Below are 16,854 nucleotides of genomic sequence, written 5' to 3'. Positions count from 1 at the left end.
TTCTTTGTTGACAAAATTCTTATTATTGCACCCAAAAAGCAGTGGCCACCTTTTATTTTTTCAAATATAAATTTTTATTAAACACCACATAAAGGGAGGTATCCCGACAGTACAATCAATACAGAGGTACAAACATATGAAGCGCTTGCATAACTTAAAAACATTACTAGCAAGATCACAGGGCCAGGCGTCTCACAGTGAACTGCCAGTAAACCGGGATAATGCGCTAAGCCACTCATCATCCCACCGTAATCACTCATGTCCAAGACGGGAACCTCCCTTCCATTTTCCATATACTCTTCAGGGAAGGGGGGGGGGGAGAAAAGAGGGAGTGAAAAGAAGGGGGGGGTATCAGCCAGGGAGATGGTCATCCCTATCCGCGGGCCCGCACCGTCGCAAGTCCACTACGAACCCAGGAGGGCAGTCCCCTCCTCCGAATATATAAAGGTAATCCATATTGCCCACGTCGCCGTAAATTGCTCACTCTTATGCTGTGCCGTAAGGGCCAAGTCCTCTAGTTTCCTGATTTCCTCCACTTTGCGCAGCCAATCTGTAACAGTGGGCGGGGACTGTTGTTTCCATCTAAGCGGAATACATGACTTCGCTGTATTCAAAAGATGGCGTACTGTGGCCACCTTTTAGTACATGTTTCAAGTCTCCCACTTACGCAATATCAGTTCAAAATTATTTAAAAAAAATGTCTTTGCCATCTAGGCTTAGACCATTTGAGAATCACCTCACATTCTTTTCGCATAGGAGCAGCGACTGAAGCTGCTAAACTGGGTTTGTCTTCTAATGCAATTAAAGGTTTAGATGGTTGGCAATCTAACAGTTTCCGATCTTATGTAAGACCTAATTTGTGCTTCTCTGCTTTGTAGGGCCCCCTTATTATGTATGGATATTAGGACATTTGTTCGTTTATTGGGCTGAAAAGAGAGCTTCCTTACGCTGCGGCCTCAACTTGGGTCTTGATGATTCGTCTTACAACGTTTTTTGGTTCGGATACAGGGGCATGTCATGGTTCGACCTTCATTCCTCGCTACATGCTCTGCTTTCTTCTAGGCCTCCTCCATCAATTGTTATTTTTCATCTAGCAGGTAATGATTTGGGTTCATATAAAACTTTAGATTTGGTTGCACAAATGAAAACAGATCTTTCTCATCTTCATGCTGTTTAACTTCAACTGTTTTGGTTTTTTCAGAAATTATTCCAAGGTTAAAATGGTTGGCTGACCCAATGCATTTGTTTTTAGAGAAGATTCGTAAACGAGCCAATAGATTTTTGGCTAAATTTATGCCTTTGATTGATGGACTGTCCTTCAGACATGTTGAACTGGAAAGTGGTTTGCCTAGATTGTATAATTCAGACCAGGTGCATCTGTCTAACATTGATATTCTAAACATGGATTTTAATTCTTGTATTGAATTGGCCATGGCCCGGGTGGGGTGCCAGGCTCATTAGGTTTAAATAGCCTGGCGTGTGGGATAGAGTTTGTCATTGTTTGGTGGGTTCGAGTTTTAAAAGCTGGACCTTTGGTATTTATAATCCATGTATGATTATAAATGTAATATCGTCAATGTGTTTATATTGGTTATTGTTATTTGGTTATTATATATCGTCACATCAATAATAAAGGGCCGCGGCCATTCATACCACATATCAAAGTCTAATAGTTTTATTATATATAAAGTTTAAGTTAAGAAATTTAAATTTGTCCTCTAGTCCCATGATGGTAGGGGGAATGTAATAGCGCCCCCTACGTATGGGAATAGGGACAAAGAAATTTCTGGCAAAAATTCTAATTTTATCCCTGCAAAATAAATGGTTACTTACCTGTCGGCTGATTCAATCTTCTAGAATATTCTTCAGTTACATCAGGCGATCCAATGAACCTATAAGAACAAACAGGAGGTTATAAAAGAAAGCTTACCAACAAATTTTATCAGAACAACGGTTGCAGCAGAAGAAAAAGGCACTCTCCCTCCCCCCCCCTAATTGTCACGGTCCTTTTTACCCTTCCTTTCTGTTCTTTGAATATCCCCATTTTGTTACGGGGGATAGTGTTTGTCATTGTTTAATGGGTTTGAGTTTTAAAATCTGGACCTTTGGTATTTATAATCCATGTATGATTATAAATGTAATATCGTCAATGTGTTTATATTGGTTATTGTTATTTGGTTATTAGATATCATCATATCAATAATAAAGGGCCACGGCCACTCATACCGCATATTAAAGTCTAATAGTTTTATTATATATAAAGTTTAAGTTAAAAAATTAAAATTTGTCCTCTAGTCCCATACTTGCCTGAAATATGGATAGGTATTTCTAAAGTAGCCTACTGCCAGAACAGTGTTGTAAAACCTTTATTGAATTCCCTCCACTGTCCACATTGAACACTCCTTCATCAGTGCTCTCTGTCCCCAGGCACTGTGCCATCATACTGACAGGCAAATGGCCAAGGAGTTTTGTAGTAGTAGTGGGTGGAGCCTTACGAGGAATTGAAAGAATTGTTCCCCCTCAAGTCCACCTTGATGTTGTTTGACACAGCAATTGGCGGATTCATAACCACTATTCAGTCCAATAGTGGCTTTTAAATCTGGCCATTGTCATGCACTGCCAATCGAGAGCAAGGCAGACCTAATGGGCAGCTAGTCTTTCAGCTCCCCTTTAGGCTCCACCCACCCCTACTAAAAAAACTTGTTTCATCTAGTGACACAAATCATTTCCCATGTATGGGCATTGCTATATTTGAAAAATGACATCACCACTATCCCCTGACCATTTGCTTATATTTAGCTTTCAGGAAGTGAATCTCCCAGCAATGAATGTGGTCAGGGATAGAGTTTCGTGCAGAAAGCCATCGCATTCACGGCAGCTTCCCAGCACAGACATTGCCTACTCTGAGCTCTGACATCTCCCTGTACTACGACTGATCTGATTGTAATTGCCACTAGATTCCTAATCTTTGAACTGGGGGTATTTCTTTAAGAATCTGCTGCTACCATGGTGGTAGTAAGAACTACCTGAGTTTGTCACCCGTGATAGTAATATTACCAAAACTGGAGCAGATGCTGAATAAGGATGAGCCGAACATGCCCCTGTTTGGTTCGCACCAGAACCTGCGAACAGACCTAAACTTCGTGTGAACTTTAGAACCCTATTAAAGTCTATGGGACTCAACATTCAAAATCTAAAGTGCTAATTAACCACTTAAGGACCGCCGCATGCCAATGTACGTCATCAGAATGGCATGTACAGGCACAAGCACATACATGTACGTGCTTGCCTTCCAGCGGGTGGGGGGTCCGATCGGACCCCCTCCTGCTGGATGCGGCGGTCCGTTTCGCTTCAAGAGCGATCGGGGATGAGGGGATGGCCGTTGGTTTCTGGCCATCCCCTCTCGATCACTCCTGGCAAATGAGAAGCTTCCCCCGCTGTGTATAGTAAACACAGGCAGGGAGGAAGTGATGTCATTCTCCTCGGGGCGGTTTTTTTGACCGGACTGCGAGGAGAAGAGAGAAAGTAAGTGTGCACCAACACTACACTGACATGTAGGCACACATAGGCACACAACCCCCCCCCTGATCACCCCCCCGATTGCCCCCCGATCCCCCCGCCCCCCTCCCCCTCCCAGTCACAGTGTCACTGATTGCAGTGATCATTTATTTTCTGATCACTGCATTCAGTGTCAGTTTTAAAATTAAAAACTGTCAGGGCAGTTAGTGTTAGGTCCAGGGTAGCCCCCTACCACCCCCCAATAAAGGTTTAACCCCCTGATTGCCCCTAGAGTTAACCCTTTCACCCCCTTTTGCCAGTGACACTATGCGATCGTTTTTCTGATCGCTGCATTAGTGTCACTGGTGTTGCTAGGTAGATAGTTATTTTTTTAGGTTCACCGCCACGTTTTTATAGCGCTAGGTACCCCAAGATACTACCCAATAATGGTTTTAACCCCCTGATTGCCCCTAGCTAACCCTTTCACCCCCTTTTGCCAGTATCACTAAGAAATCGTTTTTCTGATCGCTGCATTAGTGTCACTGGTGCCACTAAGTAGCTAGTTATTTTTTTAGCTTCACCGCCAGGTTTTTATAGCGCTAGGTACCCCGATATACTACCCAATAAAGGTTTTAACCCCCTGATTGCCCCTAGTTAACCCTTTCACCCCCTTTTGCCAGTGTCACTAAGCGATCATTTTTCTGATCGCTGCATTAGTGTCACTGGTGCCGCTAAGTAGATAGTTTTTTTTTAGGTTCACCGCCAGGTTTTTATAGCGCTAGGTACCCCGATATACTACCCAATAATGGTTTTAACCCCCTGATTGCCCCTAGTTAACCCTTTCACCCTCTTTTGCCAGTGTCACTAAGCGATCATTTTTCTGATCGCTGCATTAGTGTCACTGGTGCCACTAAGTAGCTAGTTATTTTTTTAGGTTCACCGCCAGGTTTATATAGCGCTAGGTACCACGATATACTACCCAATAATGGTTTTAACCCCCTGATTGCTCCTAGTTAACCCTTTCACCCACTTTTGCCAGTGTCACTAAGCGATCATTTTTCTGATCGCTGCATTAGTGTCACTGGTGCCACTAAGTAGCTAGTTATTTTTTTAGGTTCACGCCAGGTTTTTATAGCGCTAGGTACCCCGATATACTACCCAATAATGGTTTTAACTCCCCGATTGCCCCTAGTTAACCCTTTTACCAGCGATCACCGTATAAGTGCCACTGGTGACGCTGGTTAGCCAGTTAGTTATTTAGGTTTCCGTCAGGTTTTTATATAGCGCCAGGGACCCCCATTCACTACCTAATAAAGATTTTATCCCCCTGATTGCCCCTAGTTAACCCTTTCACCAGTGATCACCGTATAAGTGTTACGGGTGACTCTGGTTAGTTTGCTTTTTATAGCATCAGGGCACCCACCATTTATTACCCAATAAAGGTTTAACCCCCTGATCACCCGGGTGATATCAACTAGGTTTTAGGGTCAGGGTCTGCATCGCCCCAGGCAGCGCTAGGTTAGTGCCAGTACCGCTAACACCCACACGCAAAGCATAAACCTCCCGTAGTGGTATAGAATCTGAACAGATCAATATCTGATCTGATCAGATCTATACTAGCGTCCCCAGTAGTTTAGGGTTCCAAAAAAAACGCATTGTTAGCGGGATCAGCCCAGATACCTGCTGGCACCTGCATTTTGCCCCTCCGCCCAGCCCACCCAAGTGCAGTATCGATCGATCACTGTCACTTACAAAACACTAAACACATAACTGCAGCATTTGCAGAGTCAGGTCTGATCCCTGCGATTGCTAACAGTTTTTTTTGTAGCATTTTATATTTAAATCCTGAAGGTGGTGCTTGGTTTTCGGGGTCCCGTACGTGGCTAGACTTCCAAAAAGTCCCCCACATGTGGTATCCCCATACTCGGGAGAAGCAGCAGAATTTATTTTGGGGGTGTAATTTCACTTATGCCCTTAGCATGTGTGAGCAATATATCATTTAGTAACAACTTTGTGCAAAAAAAAAAAAATGTCATATTCCTGCAACTTGTGGCAAAATATAAAATATTTCATGGACTCAACATGCCTCTCAGTAAATAGCTTTGGGTGTCTACTTTCCAAAATGGTGTCATTTGGGGGGGTTTTGTGCTATTTTGGCATTTTATGGCCTTCGAAACTGTGATAGGTAGTGAGGAGTGAAATCAAAAATTTGCACCCTTAGAAATCCTGAAGGCAGTGATTGGTTTTCGGGGTGCCGTACGCAGTTAGACTCCCAAAAAGTCCCACATATGTGGTATCCCCATACTCAGGAGAAGCAGCAGAATATATTTTGGGGTGCCATTCCACATATAACTATGGCATGTGTGAGCAATATATCATTTAGTGACAACTTTTTGTAAACTTTTTTTTGTTTGTTTCATTATTTAATCACTTGGGACAAAAAAAAATATTCAATGGGCTCAACATGCCCCTCAGCAATTTCCTTGGGGTGTCTACTTTCCAAAATGGGGTCATTTGGGGGGGGGGGGGGGTTGTGTTATTTTGGCATTTTATGGCCTTCAAAACTGTGATAGGTAGTAAGGAGTGAAATCAAAAATTTGCACCCTTAGAAATCCTGAAGACAGTGATTGGTTTTCGGGGTGCCGTACGCGGCTGGTTTTCCAAAAAGTCCCACATATGTGGTATCCCCGTACTCAGGAGAAGCAGCGGAATATATTTTGGGGTGCAATTCCACATATAACTATGGCATGTGTGAGCAATATATAATTTAGTAACAACTTTTTGTAAACTTTTTTTTTTGTGTCATTATTCAATCACTTGGGACAAAAAAAATATTCAATGGGCTCAACATCCCCCTCAGCAATTTCCTTGGGGTGTCTATTTTCCAAAATGGGGTCATTTGGGGGGGGGGGGGGTTTGTACTGCCCTGCCATTTTAGCACCTTAAGAAATGAGATAGGCAGTCATACATTAAAAGCAGTGTACAGTAAATTCCAGAAAATGCACTCTAGTTTGTAGACGCTATAACTTTTGAACAAACCAATAAATATACGCTTATTGACATTTTTTTACTAAAGACATGTGGCTGAATACATTTTGCCCTAAATGTATGACTACAATTGAGTTTATTCGATTTTTCTTATAACAAAAAGTAGAAAATATCTTTTTTTTCTCTAAATTTTCGGTCTTTTTCCATTTATATCGCAAAAAGTAAAAATCGCAGAGGCAATCAAATACCATCAAAAGAAAGCTCTATTTGTGGGAAGAAAAGGACGCAAATTTCGTTTGGATACAACATTGCATGACTGTGCAATTACCAGTTAAAGCAGTGCAGTGCGAAATTGTAAAAAGACCTCTGGTCCTTAGGCTGTCAATTGGTCTGGGGCTGAAGTGGTTAAGGATGAACCGAACATCCCCCTGTTCGGTTCGCACCAGAACCTGCGAACAGACCTAAACTATGTGTGAACTTTATAACCCTATTAAAGTCTATGGGACTCGAACGTTCAAAATCGAAAGTGCTAATTTTAAAGGCTAATATGCAAGTTACTGTCCTAAAAAGTGTTTGGGGACCATGGATCAATGCAAAAAAAAGTTTTTAAAAGGTCAGTTTTTTCAGGAGCAGTGATTTTAATAACGATTAAAGTGAAACAATAAAAGTGTAATATTCCTTTAAATTTCGTACCTGGGGGTGTCTATAGTATGCCTGTGAAGGGGCGCATGTTTGTTTCCCGTGCTTAGAACTGTCCCTGCACAAAGTGTCATTTCGCAAGGAAAAAAAGTCTTTTAAAATCACTTTGAATTGTCGGCTCCCGTAATACAGAGAACACTCAATGAGTGTTCTCTGTATTACGGAGCCAATTCATTCATTGATAAAAAAATTATTTAAAAAAGCGTGGGGTTCCCCTAAATTCAATTACCAGGCCCTTCAGGTCTGGTATGGATATTAAGGGGAACACCATGTCAAATTAAAAAGGAAATGACGTGGGGGTCCCCCTAAAAATCCATACCAGACCCTTTATCCGAGCACGCAACCTGGCAGGCCGCAGTAAAAGAGGGGGGGACAAGAGAGCGCCCTCCCCTCCTGAACCATACCAGGCCACTTGCCCTCAACAGATTCTGATAAGCCCCCATCCGTAGACCTCCACAACCACTGGCCAGGGTTGTGGGGATGAGGCCCTTGTCCACATCAACATGGGGACAAGGTGCTTTGAGGGGTCACAGACCCTCAAAGCATCCTCCCAATGTTGAGGGCATGTGGCCTGGTATGGTTCAGGAGGGGGGCGCTCTCTCGTCCCCCCTCTTTTCCTGCGGCCTGCCAGGTTGCGTGCTCGGATAAAGGGTCTGGTATGGATTTTTAGGGGGACCCCCACGTCAATTTTTTTTTTCATTTGACGTGGGATTCCCCTTAATATCCATACGAGACCTGAAGGGCCTGGTAATTGAATTTAGGGGAACCCCACGCTTTTTTTTTTTTATCAATGAATGAATTGGCTCCGTAATGCAACACTCATTCAAGGTGATTTTAAAATACTTTTTTTCCTTGCGAAATTACACTTTGTGCAGAGACAGTTCTAAGCATGGGAAACATGCGCCCCTTCACAGGCATACTATAAACATCCCCTAGGGTACGAAATTTAAAGGAATATTACACTTTTATTGTTTCACTTTAATCACTATTAAAATCACTGCTCCTGAAAAAACTGACGTTTTTAAAAGTTTTTTTCCTGTCGCATTATGGCAGCATACACTCTGGGTTGTGACTCCGCCCCCACAACCTGATAGGACCACATAGCTATAAGATGAAGATACGCCCCCACCCCGGTATTCTCTTATTTTTCCTCACCTGTTGGGACCGCACAGATCATCATCCTCTTACCGCTTCGCCCCAGCCAGGTTCTAGCCTCTCTTGGGTGGAAGTCCTTACCAGTACAGCCTCTAAAGGAAGCTAAATGGAAGGAACCCCACTCTGGTGATCTCAGGGGTATGAATACTTTTTCTCTGCAAACAGAGCATTGCCTCTATAGCCGTTGGAAGTAAGCCTTAAACAGGATGAAGGCATATAATAAAAAGATTGGTCTTTAAGCCTTAAACAGGCTTAGTACCTGCGGTGGTCTCCGGTTTCCTGTTCCTCCCTGGTTTCACTCTGTCTGCAGCTTGACAGCATACTCTCTACCTTCAGTATCTCTTGTCACCTTAGGTTGCCTCTCTGCCATATTTTACTTCCTTTTTCTGAACTCTGTAGTCTCACAGCAGCATCAGCATTCTTCCTGGTCACTCTGTCGCTTTGCACATGCTCACTGTGCACTTTGGGCAGGCTGTGTATGTCTACCTATGACTTTTGACACTAGCGCTACCTAAATGGTTAGCCCCATCAGGTCCGCAAAATCATCTCGCAGAGATTCCTCGCATGAAAGAAGCTGCTCTGGCCATAGGCGGAGCCATTCGGGTGGAGGAAGTCGCTCAGGGCAAGGGAGTCGCAGAAGGAGTCACTCCAGGTCTCGTTCAAGGCGCAGCCATTCCCGCCGAAGAAGATCCCCTGACCGGAGGCGCCATTCACCAGCACGCAACTCCCATCCTTCTGAAAATACCTGCTGGGTATGCGGGGCCATAGCCCTTCCAGATATGTTGACATGCCGCAGGTGCTTGGAAGAAGCCACCAGAGAGAAAGGGCAAGAACATAGAGAGCTCACAGAGTCTTCTGCCCCACGTGTCGCTCCGGACACGGAGTTATCTCCACGGGGTGCTTCACCGGCTCCCCCAAGTACTTCCAAAGAGCATGATTCTCCTTCAGATGAGGAAGAACTAGAGGCTTCAGCGGGCTTTGACTTCTCCCTAATAGAGCCTTTTGTGAGGTCAGTGAAGGGGGCCATTAGCTGAGAGGAACCCCAGGAGGCCCAACCCAAAAGGAGAAAATATTTACCAAACCTGATGAGAGAACCCAAAGCCTTCCCCTTCATTGATGAGTTGGAGGAACTTATCAGAGACGAGTGATAGAGACCCGAGAAGAAAGCAAGTCTCAACAATCGGCTTGCCAAACTATATCCTCTAAAGGAGGCGAAAATTAAATCTCTTGTGTCTCCGCCAGTGGTGGATGCATCCCCCAGGCACATTACGCTCCCTATCGGGGACGCCGTGTCATTCAAGGACGTCCTGGATAGGAAGATCGATACTGATCTCAAAAGAACTTACCTAGCAGCAGGAGGCATATGCAGGCCAGCAGTGGTTCTTGCAGCTGTGGGTAAGGCTATTGCCAGTTGGTCAGCAAGCACAGAAAAGCTTGTATCCAAGGCGCTGATCAGGACCAGATAGTTAGGGCCCTGCAAGAACTAAGCCTTGCAGGGGATTTTGTGGCAGAGGCATCCTATTAAGTCTGCATCTAGGGCTATGTTGTCCTCGGTAATGGCCAGACGGGCTCTCTAGCTCAAACCCTGGGCAGCAGATCCTGCTTCCAAGTCCAATTGGTGCCGCATCCTGTATGATGGCGAGAACCTTTTCGGCGCAAAATTGGACTCTGCTATTTCTAAGGTCACTGGCGGAAAATCAGGGCTTATCCCCTCGGATAGAAAGCCAAAGCTTCAGAGGCCTCCTCCCTTTAAGCGTAACCTCCCGGACAGGTACAGGGATGCCAAGTCCTACAGGCCTGGTAGGGAGTACAGAAGGAACTGGAAGGCCCCTCAAACGTCCTTCCTGAAGTTCCAGAAGCCCAGGACCCCGGCATCTACTGACCAGAAGTCCTTTTGAAGGTGCGTCCACCCAGCCAGCAGTGGTGGGGGCCAGACTCTCAAAGTTCACGCTGGTCTGGGCGGAAACAATAAGCGACCCCTGGACGTTAACCACCGTTCGCGCCGGGCACAGCCGGTCATTCAGGTGACTTCCCCCGGGGGACCATTTTTGCCCAACAAACCTCCCGTCATCCCGGCAAAAGAGGTTAGCCTTGACCCGATACGTTCAGGATCTGCTCCAAAAGAAAGCAATTGCCGAGGTGCCCCTATCCCAAAGAGGTCGGGGGTTCTATTCTCCTCTATTTCTAGTAAAAAAGAAATCAGGGGACCTACGTCCGGTCCTGGATCTAAACTTAAACCGCTCTATCCAGGTAGAAGCATTCAAAATGGAGAGCCTACAGTCTATCCTCCAGGCCATAAATCTGGGGGACTGGATGCTCTCCATAGATCTACAGGACGCCTACCTCCATATCCCTATCCATTCAGAACTCTAAAAGTTCCTCAGTTTTTCGCTAAACCACAGACACTTTCAGTTCTGAAGTCTTCCGTTTGGAATTTCTATGGCTCCCAGGACCTTTACAAAGGTCCTTCTTCCCGTTATCACGCATCTGAGGGAGAGGGGGCTGCGAGTCCACCATTATCTGGACGATATTCTCCTCCTCTCAGACAGCCAAGAGTCACTGTTACAGCATCGAAAAATCCTCGTCTCCACTCTGCAGCATCTGGGATGGCTCATAAACTGGGGGAAGAGCCAGACTCGGCCCACCCAGAGAATGATCTTCTTAGGAGCCCAACTAGATACCCAGTTGAATACAGTGCAGCTGCCTCCGGAGAAGTCTTCCCTGTTGGTCCGGAAGGTGAAGACGGCCATTCTAGCAAGATCCCTGTCGGCCAGAGTATGCCTCATCCTTCTAGGCTCCCTATCAGGGACCATTCCTATGGTCCGTTGGGCTCAGTGGCACACCAGACCTCTGCAGAACTCCTTCCTACATCAGTGGGATGGTTCATCCATGACCCAGACGATCCGGATCTCGGAGACAGTCAGGCGCTCATTGCGTTGGTGGACTCGTCCCCACAACTTAAACAATTGCAAACACATAGTGATCCCTCCTCAGGGAGGTAGTCACCACGGATGCCAGTCTAGAAGGTTGGGGAGCCCACTACCAGTCCCATGCAGCGCAGGGCCGCTGGCCTTTCAAAGTACGGGACTCGGTATCGAACGTGCTGGAGATGAGGGCGGACCTCCAGGCTCTCCTGGCCTTCAGCTCCCTTTTAAGGGGGAAGCAGGTCCTCTTAAGGATGGACAACAAGGTTGCTGTTGCCTACTTAAACAGACGGGGGGACCAGGAGTCCATCCATGATGCAGGAAGTTCTCCCTGTGATTGAATGGGCACAGTTGAACCTGCCAGACCTGAGGGCGACCTACATCCCGGGGGTCGAGAACATCTTAGCCGACACGCTCAGCAGGGAGTTCGCCTCCAACAACGAGTGGTCCCTGAGCCCTCAGGCCTTCTCCCTCATCTGCCAGACCTGGGGTCAACCAGACATAGAACTTGCTGCAACTCCGGCAAACTGCAAATGCCGAAGGTTCCTGAGGAGGTTTCCCTTTCACTTAGCGGAGGGGACAGATTGCCTCCAGCATCCCTGGAACTTCCAACTTGGGTATATCTTCCCTCTGACTCCCCTGATAGCGAGATTTCTCTTAAGGCTCAAGAGATCAATGGCATTGGTGATAGCGGTGATTCCTTTTTGGCCCAGGAGGCCATGGTTCACCACCCTCCTACAACTGAGCACGGCAGACCCACTTGCTCTTCCCCTGTCAGCCAACTTGCTCTTCCAGGGCCAGCTACTACATCCAGATTCGGGGAAGCTGCACTTGATGGCTTGGGGGCTGAGAGGGCTTGGTATCTATGTCAGGGCTGCTCCCAGAAGGTAGCTGATACCCTGCTCCAGGCCAGAAAACCTACCACCAACTGCACCTACCGCAGGGTCTGGGAAAAGTTTGTTGCTTTCTCTCAGGACCTTGGCCGGGATCTGTCCTCCCTTTTGGCTCCTCTGATCCTAGAGTTCCTGCAATCAGGCTTAGACAAAGGTCTTAGCTCTAGTACTCTGAAAGTTCAGGTGTCAGCTCTATCCGCCCTGACAGGGGTTAAATGGGCTCACGATCCCCTTGTTATGCAATTTCAGAAGGCCTGTCTTAAACTAAGACCACCTAGGAAGCCTTCCTTTCCAACATGGGACCTATCAGCCATCTTAGAGGTACTATCCAAAGAACCCTGTTTTCCGCTGGAAAACATCTCCCTCTGGCACCTGACACTAAAAGTCACCTTCCTGGTCGCAATCACATCAGCGAAGAGAGTTTCAGAGATGCAAGCATTACTGATTAAGGAGCCGTATCTGATCATTCATCCGGACAGGGTAGTTCTAAGACCCTTGGATCACTTTATCCCAAAGGTGGCATCCTCTTTTCACTTCAACCAGGAAATCAACTTGCCAGCTCTTAACACAGACCAGGGTGACCCTCATCCTCTGGATGTGAGGGGCAACATCATAAAATATCTTTCCCTGTCCAAATCCTTTAAAAGATCGGAGAACCTCTTCATCATTCCCTATGGCCTTAGGAGAGGTCAAGCAGCGTCGGCCCAAACCATTGCCTCCTGGTTGGTGAAGGCCTACTTGCTGAGTGAGTTGCAAATTCATGAAGACCTGAGGGCTCATTCCACCAGAGCAGTGGCCACCTCCTGGGCAGCGTATTGTAGGGTCTCAGCGGAAACCATCTGCAGAGCGGCCACTTGGTCCTCCAGGAACACCTTTATCTCTCACTACAAGATGGACTCAGCTCAGCTATCAACAGTAGAATTGGGAAAGTCCATTGTTCAAGCCAACTCTTCTATTCCTTGCTAATAAACATTTACCTTTGCATCTCCCACCCAGTCTGCGAGTTAATCCCCAGAGTGTATGCTGCCATGATGCGACAGGAAACCGTAAAAAATTGTATACTTACCTTTCCGTAATTTTCCTTTCCTGTCGCATCTTCATGGCAGCATACAATATCCCACCCACAAAGGTGATTCATATATACAGAGAATACCGGGGCGGGGGGCGTATCTTCATCTTATAGCTATGTGGTCCTATCAGGTTGTGGGGGCGGATTTACAACCCAGAGTGTATGCTGCCACGAAGATGCGTCAGGAAAGGAAAATTACGGAAAGGTAAGTATACAATTTTCCGGTTTGCATTGATCCATGTCCCCTGGGGCAGGACCCAGGTCGTCAAACACCTTTTAGGACAGTAGCTTGCGGCTCTAATGAATTTTCGGCTCCTGTAATACAGAGAACACTCATTGAATGTCATTGATAAAAAAATAAATTAAAAATGCGTGGGGTTCCCCCAAATTCAATTACCAGGCCCTTCAGGTCTGGTATGGATATTAAGGGGAACCCTGTGTCAAATTAAAAAAATCCATACCAGACCCTTTATCTGAGCACGCAACCTGGCAGGCCACAGGAAAAGGGGGGGGCGAGAGAGCGCCCCCCCTCCTGAACCGTACCAGGCCACATGCCCTCAACATTGGGAGGATGCTTTGGGGGTCTGTGACTCCTCAAAGCACCATGTCCCCATGTTGATGGGGACAAGGGCCTCATCCCCACAACCCTGGCCGGTGGTTGTGGAGGTCTACGGGTGGGGGCTTATCAGAATCTGGAAGCCCCCTTTAACAAGGGGACCCCCAGATCCTGGCCCCCCCTGTTTGAAATGGTAAGGGGGTACAAAAGTACCCCTACCATTTCACAAAGAAAGTGTAAAAAAATAGATAAATAAGACAAACACACTTTTGAAAAATTAATTAATTAAAAAAATAAAAAAAGATTCCAGCGGTGGTGATCCACTCTTGCTATCCAGCGACGGATGATCATCTTTCCGGGGTCCAGCAATGGCTGATCTGATCCAGCGACGGGTGATTTTCAGTCCAGCGCAGTCCATCCATGCAGTCATCTTCTGTCTCCACTGTCGGAGACTCTGCGGGATCCTGGCGCTGACGTTTCTTGTATTAGGAGGGCGGGGCCACCTGTCACCTTACCCCGCCCCCTCTGATGCTAGTGAGGGAAGCCAGGGCTTCCCCAATGACATATGGGTGACCCCGCCCCCCTCTGATGTAAGGGAAACCTGCATTACATCAGAGGGGGCGGGGTCACCCATACGTCATTGGGGAAGCCCTGGCTTCCCTCACTAGCATCAGAGGGGACGGGGTCAGGTGACGGTGGCCCCGCCCTCCTAATATAAGAAATGTCTAGCGCTGGGATCCCGCAGTGTCTCCGACAGTGGAGACAGAAGATGGATGCATGGATGGACTGCTCCTGACTGAAAATCACCTGCCGCTGGATCAGATCAGCCATCGCTGGACCCCGGAGAGATGATCATCCGTCACTGGATAGCAAGAGTGGATTACCACCGCTGGAATCTTTTTTTTATTTTTTTTATTTTTAATAAAGTCATTTTTCAAAAGTGTGTTTGTCTTATTTAACTATTTTTTACACTTTCTTTGTGAAATGGTAGAGGTACTTTTGTACCCCCTAACCATTTCAAACAGGGGGGGCAGGATCTGGGGGTCCCCTTGTTAAAGGGGCTTCCAGATTCTGATAAGCCCCCCGCCCGCAGACCCCCACAACCACCGGCCAGGGTTGTGGGGATGAGGACGCGGGGTTCCCCTTAATATCCATACCAGACCTGAAGGGAATGGTAATTGAATTTAGGGGAACCCCACACCTTTTTTTTTATATCAATGACTTTCAATGAGTGTTCTCTGTATTACAGGAGCCGACAATTCATTATAGCCGCGAGTGATTTTAAAAGACTTTTTTTCCTGCAGAAATGACACTTTGTGCAGGGACAGTTCTAAGCATGGGAAACATGCGCCCCTTCACAGGCATACTATAGATACCCCCCGAAATTTAAAGGAATATTACACTTTTATTGTTTCACTTTAATCATTATTAAAATCACTGCTCCCAAAAAAACTGACTTTTTAAAACTTTTTTTTGCATTGATCCATGTCCCCTGGGGCAAGACCCAGGTCCCCAAACACTTTTTAGGACATAAACTTGCATATTAGCCTTTAAAATTAGCACTTTAGATTTCTCCCATAGACTTGTACAGGGCGTTCCCGGCTTTTCGAATTTGCCACGAACAACCCAAATTGTTCACTGTTCGCCGAACAGGTGAACAGGCAATGTTCGAGTCGAACATGAGTTTGACTCGAACTCGAAGCTCATCCCTAATGCTGAATTAGGTGCAGGTAGTTTTAAATGGAACTGCCTCCAGAAAAGTGTATTTAGAGCTTTATTGATATCAACTGGATATTGAAGCACACAGAGATACATACCGCATGAAATTGACTTGAAAATAGAAAAATACTTTGGGTTATTTACAAAAGGCAAATCCACTTTGCACTGCAAGTCACTTGGAAGTACAGTCAATCTAAATCTAAGGGGTAGATCTGAAATGAGTGCAAACTCTGCTGATTTTATCATCCAATCATGTGAATTCTAAAATGCTGTTTTCTCGTATCGTCTTCCAGGACAGCCTCTGAGATATAGGGCTCCTCCCTCAGGGACAGGAAACACGTCAACCCAATCAAATAAAAGGTGTGGTCCTCCAGGCCCTCCTCAGTTTTTGTGTTTCCTGCCGGATGGGAAGGAGCACGTCGGAACTAGTAAGGGGAGCTCCTTCTTCTCAGGGGTTTGTCCTGGGGGGAGCACCTGGTGGACCTGACCCTTAGCACCCCCCGGTCCGTTCGGAGGGAGGAGGGGGTAGCTATCAGTCCCTGCTGCCATTTAACATTCGGAGACCCCGATGGGCAGCAATCTCCCCCTCTATAGCGCTAACCGCTCGTACCTGGTCGGTCGGATGGCGGACGAGAGACGTTCAGTTCCACTGGCTGGCGTTCGGGGACTGTAAGCGGTGCGTTCGTAAGGAACGCACTGCGTGAGGGGCGGAGATTTTGCGTTCCGGCATCCGGAAGTGGGAGAGACGCACTTCCGTCGGATTCGCGTCATCTGTGGGCGCCGCAGGACCTGTTCCAGTCCTTTGGGCACGGCGGTGTGGCTACAGGGTTGCCTGGAGCGGTGTGAAGGCTCAGAGAGACTGAGTAAGACACTGGAACCATGGAGGGTGCAATTGTGCAGGTGGACTCCGGTTCGACAGGCTCCAGCACCTCTCAGGTAAGCTTGGTGAGGGCAGACCAGGACTTACACTGGGGGGTGGAGGGGTCACTCTGACCTTAGTACCCTCCCAGGGTGGGGAACCTGCTGGTGAGGGGGGCACTTCCTAGGCAGACCCTAGAAGCACAGTGGTGTGGTCAGGGGTGGTATTTTAATGGGACCCTGTTTTGTTTTGTTTGTAGGTTTGTAGGTCAAACAGGACAGAGCCCAGATACCTTTGCCCAGAAGGAAATGTGCCGTGTGTGGGGCTAAGTTAGGCACCGGTTGGGAAAAGCCGCTTTGCCCGGATTGTGTCAATAGCCTGGTAAAAGAGGACTCAGTGGCAGCTTGCCACAAGGTTTTGACGTCTGTAAAGGATGAAATAGCATCCACCTTCCAGTCATTCAAGAGCATGATGGATAGGATGCAGGGTCCTTC

The sequence above is a fragment of the Lithobates pipiens genome, unplaced genomic scaffold (assembly GCF_037356315.1).
Source record: "Lithobates pipiens isolate NorthernLeopardFrog02 unplaced genomic scaffold, aLitPip1_a1.2 Scaffold_22, whole genome shotgun sequence".
NCBI classification, from domain to species: Eukaryota; Metazoa; Chordata; class Amphibia; order Anura; family Ranidae; genus Lithobates; species Lithobates pipiens.
The sequence above is the reverse complement of the archived record's forward strand: the minus strand, read 5'-3'. Positions refer to the sequence as shown.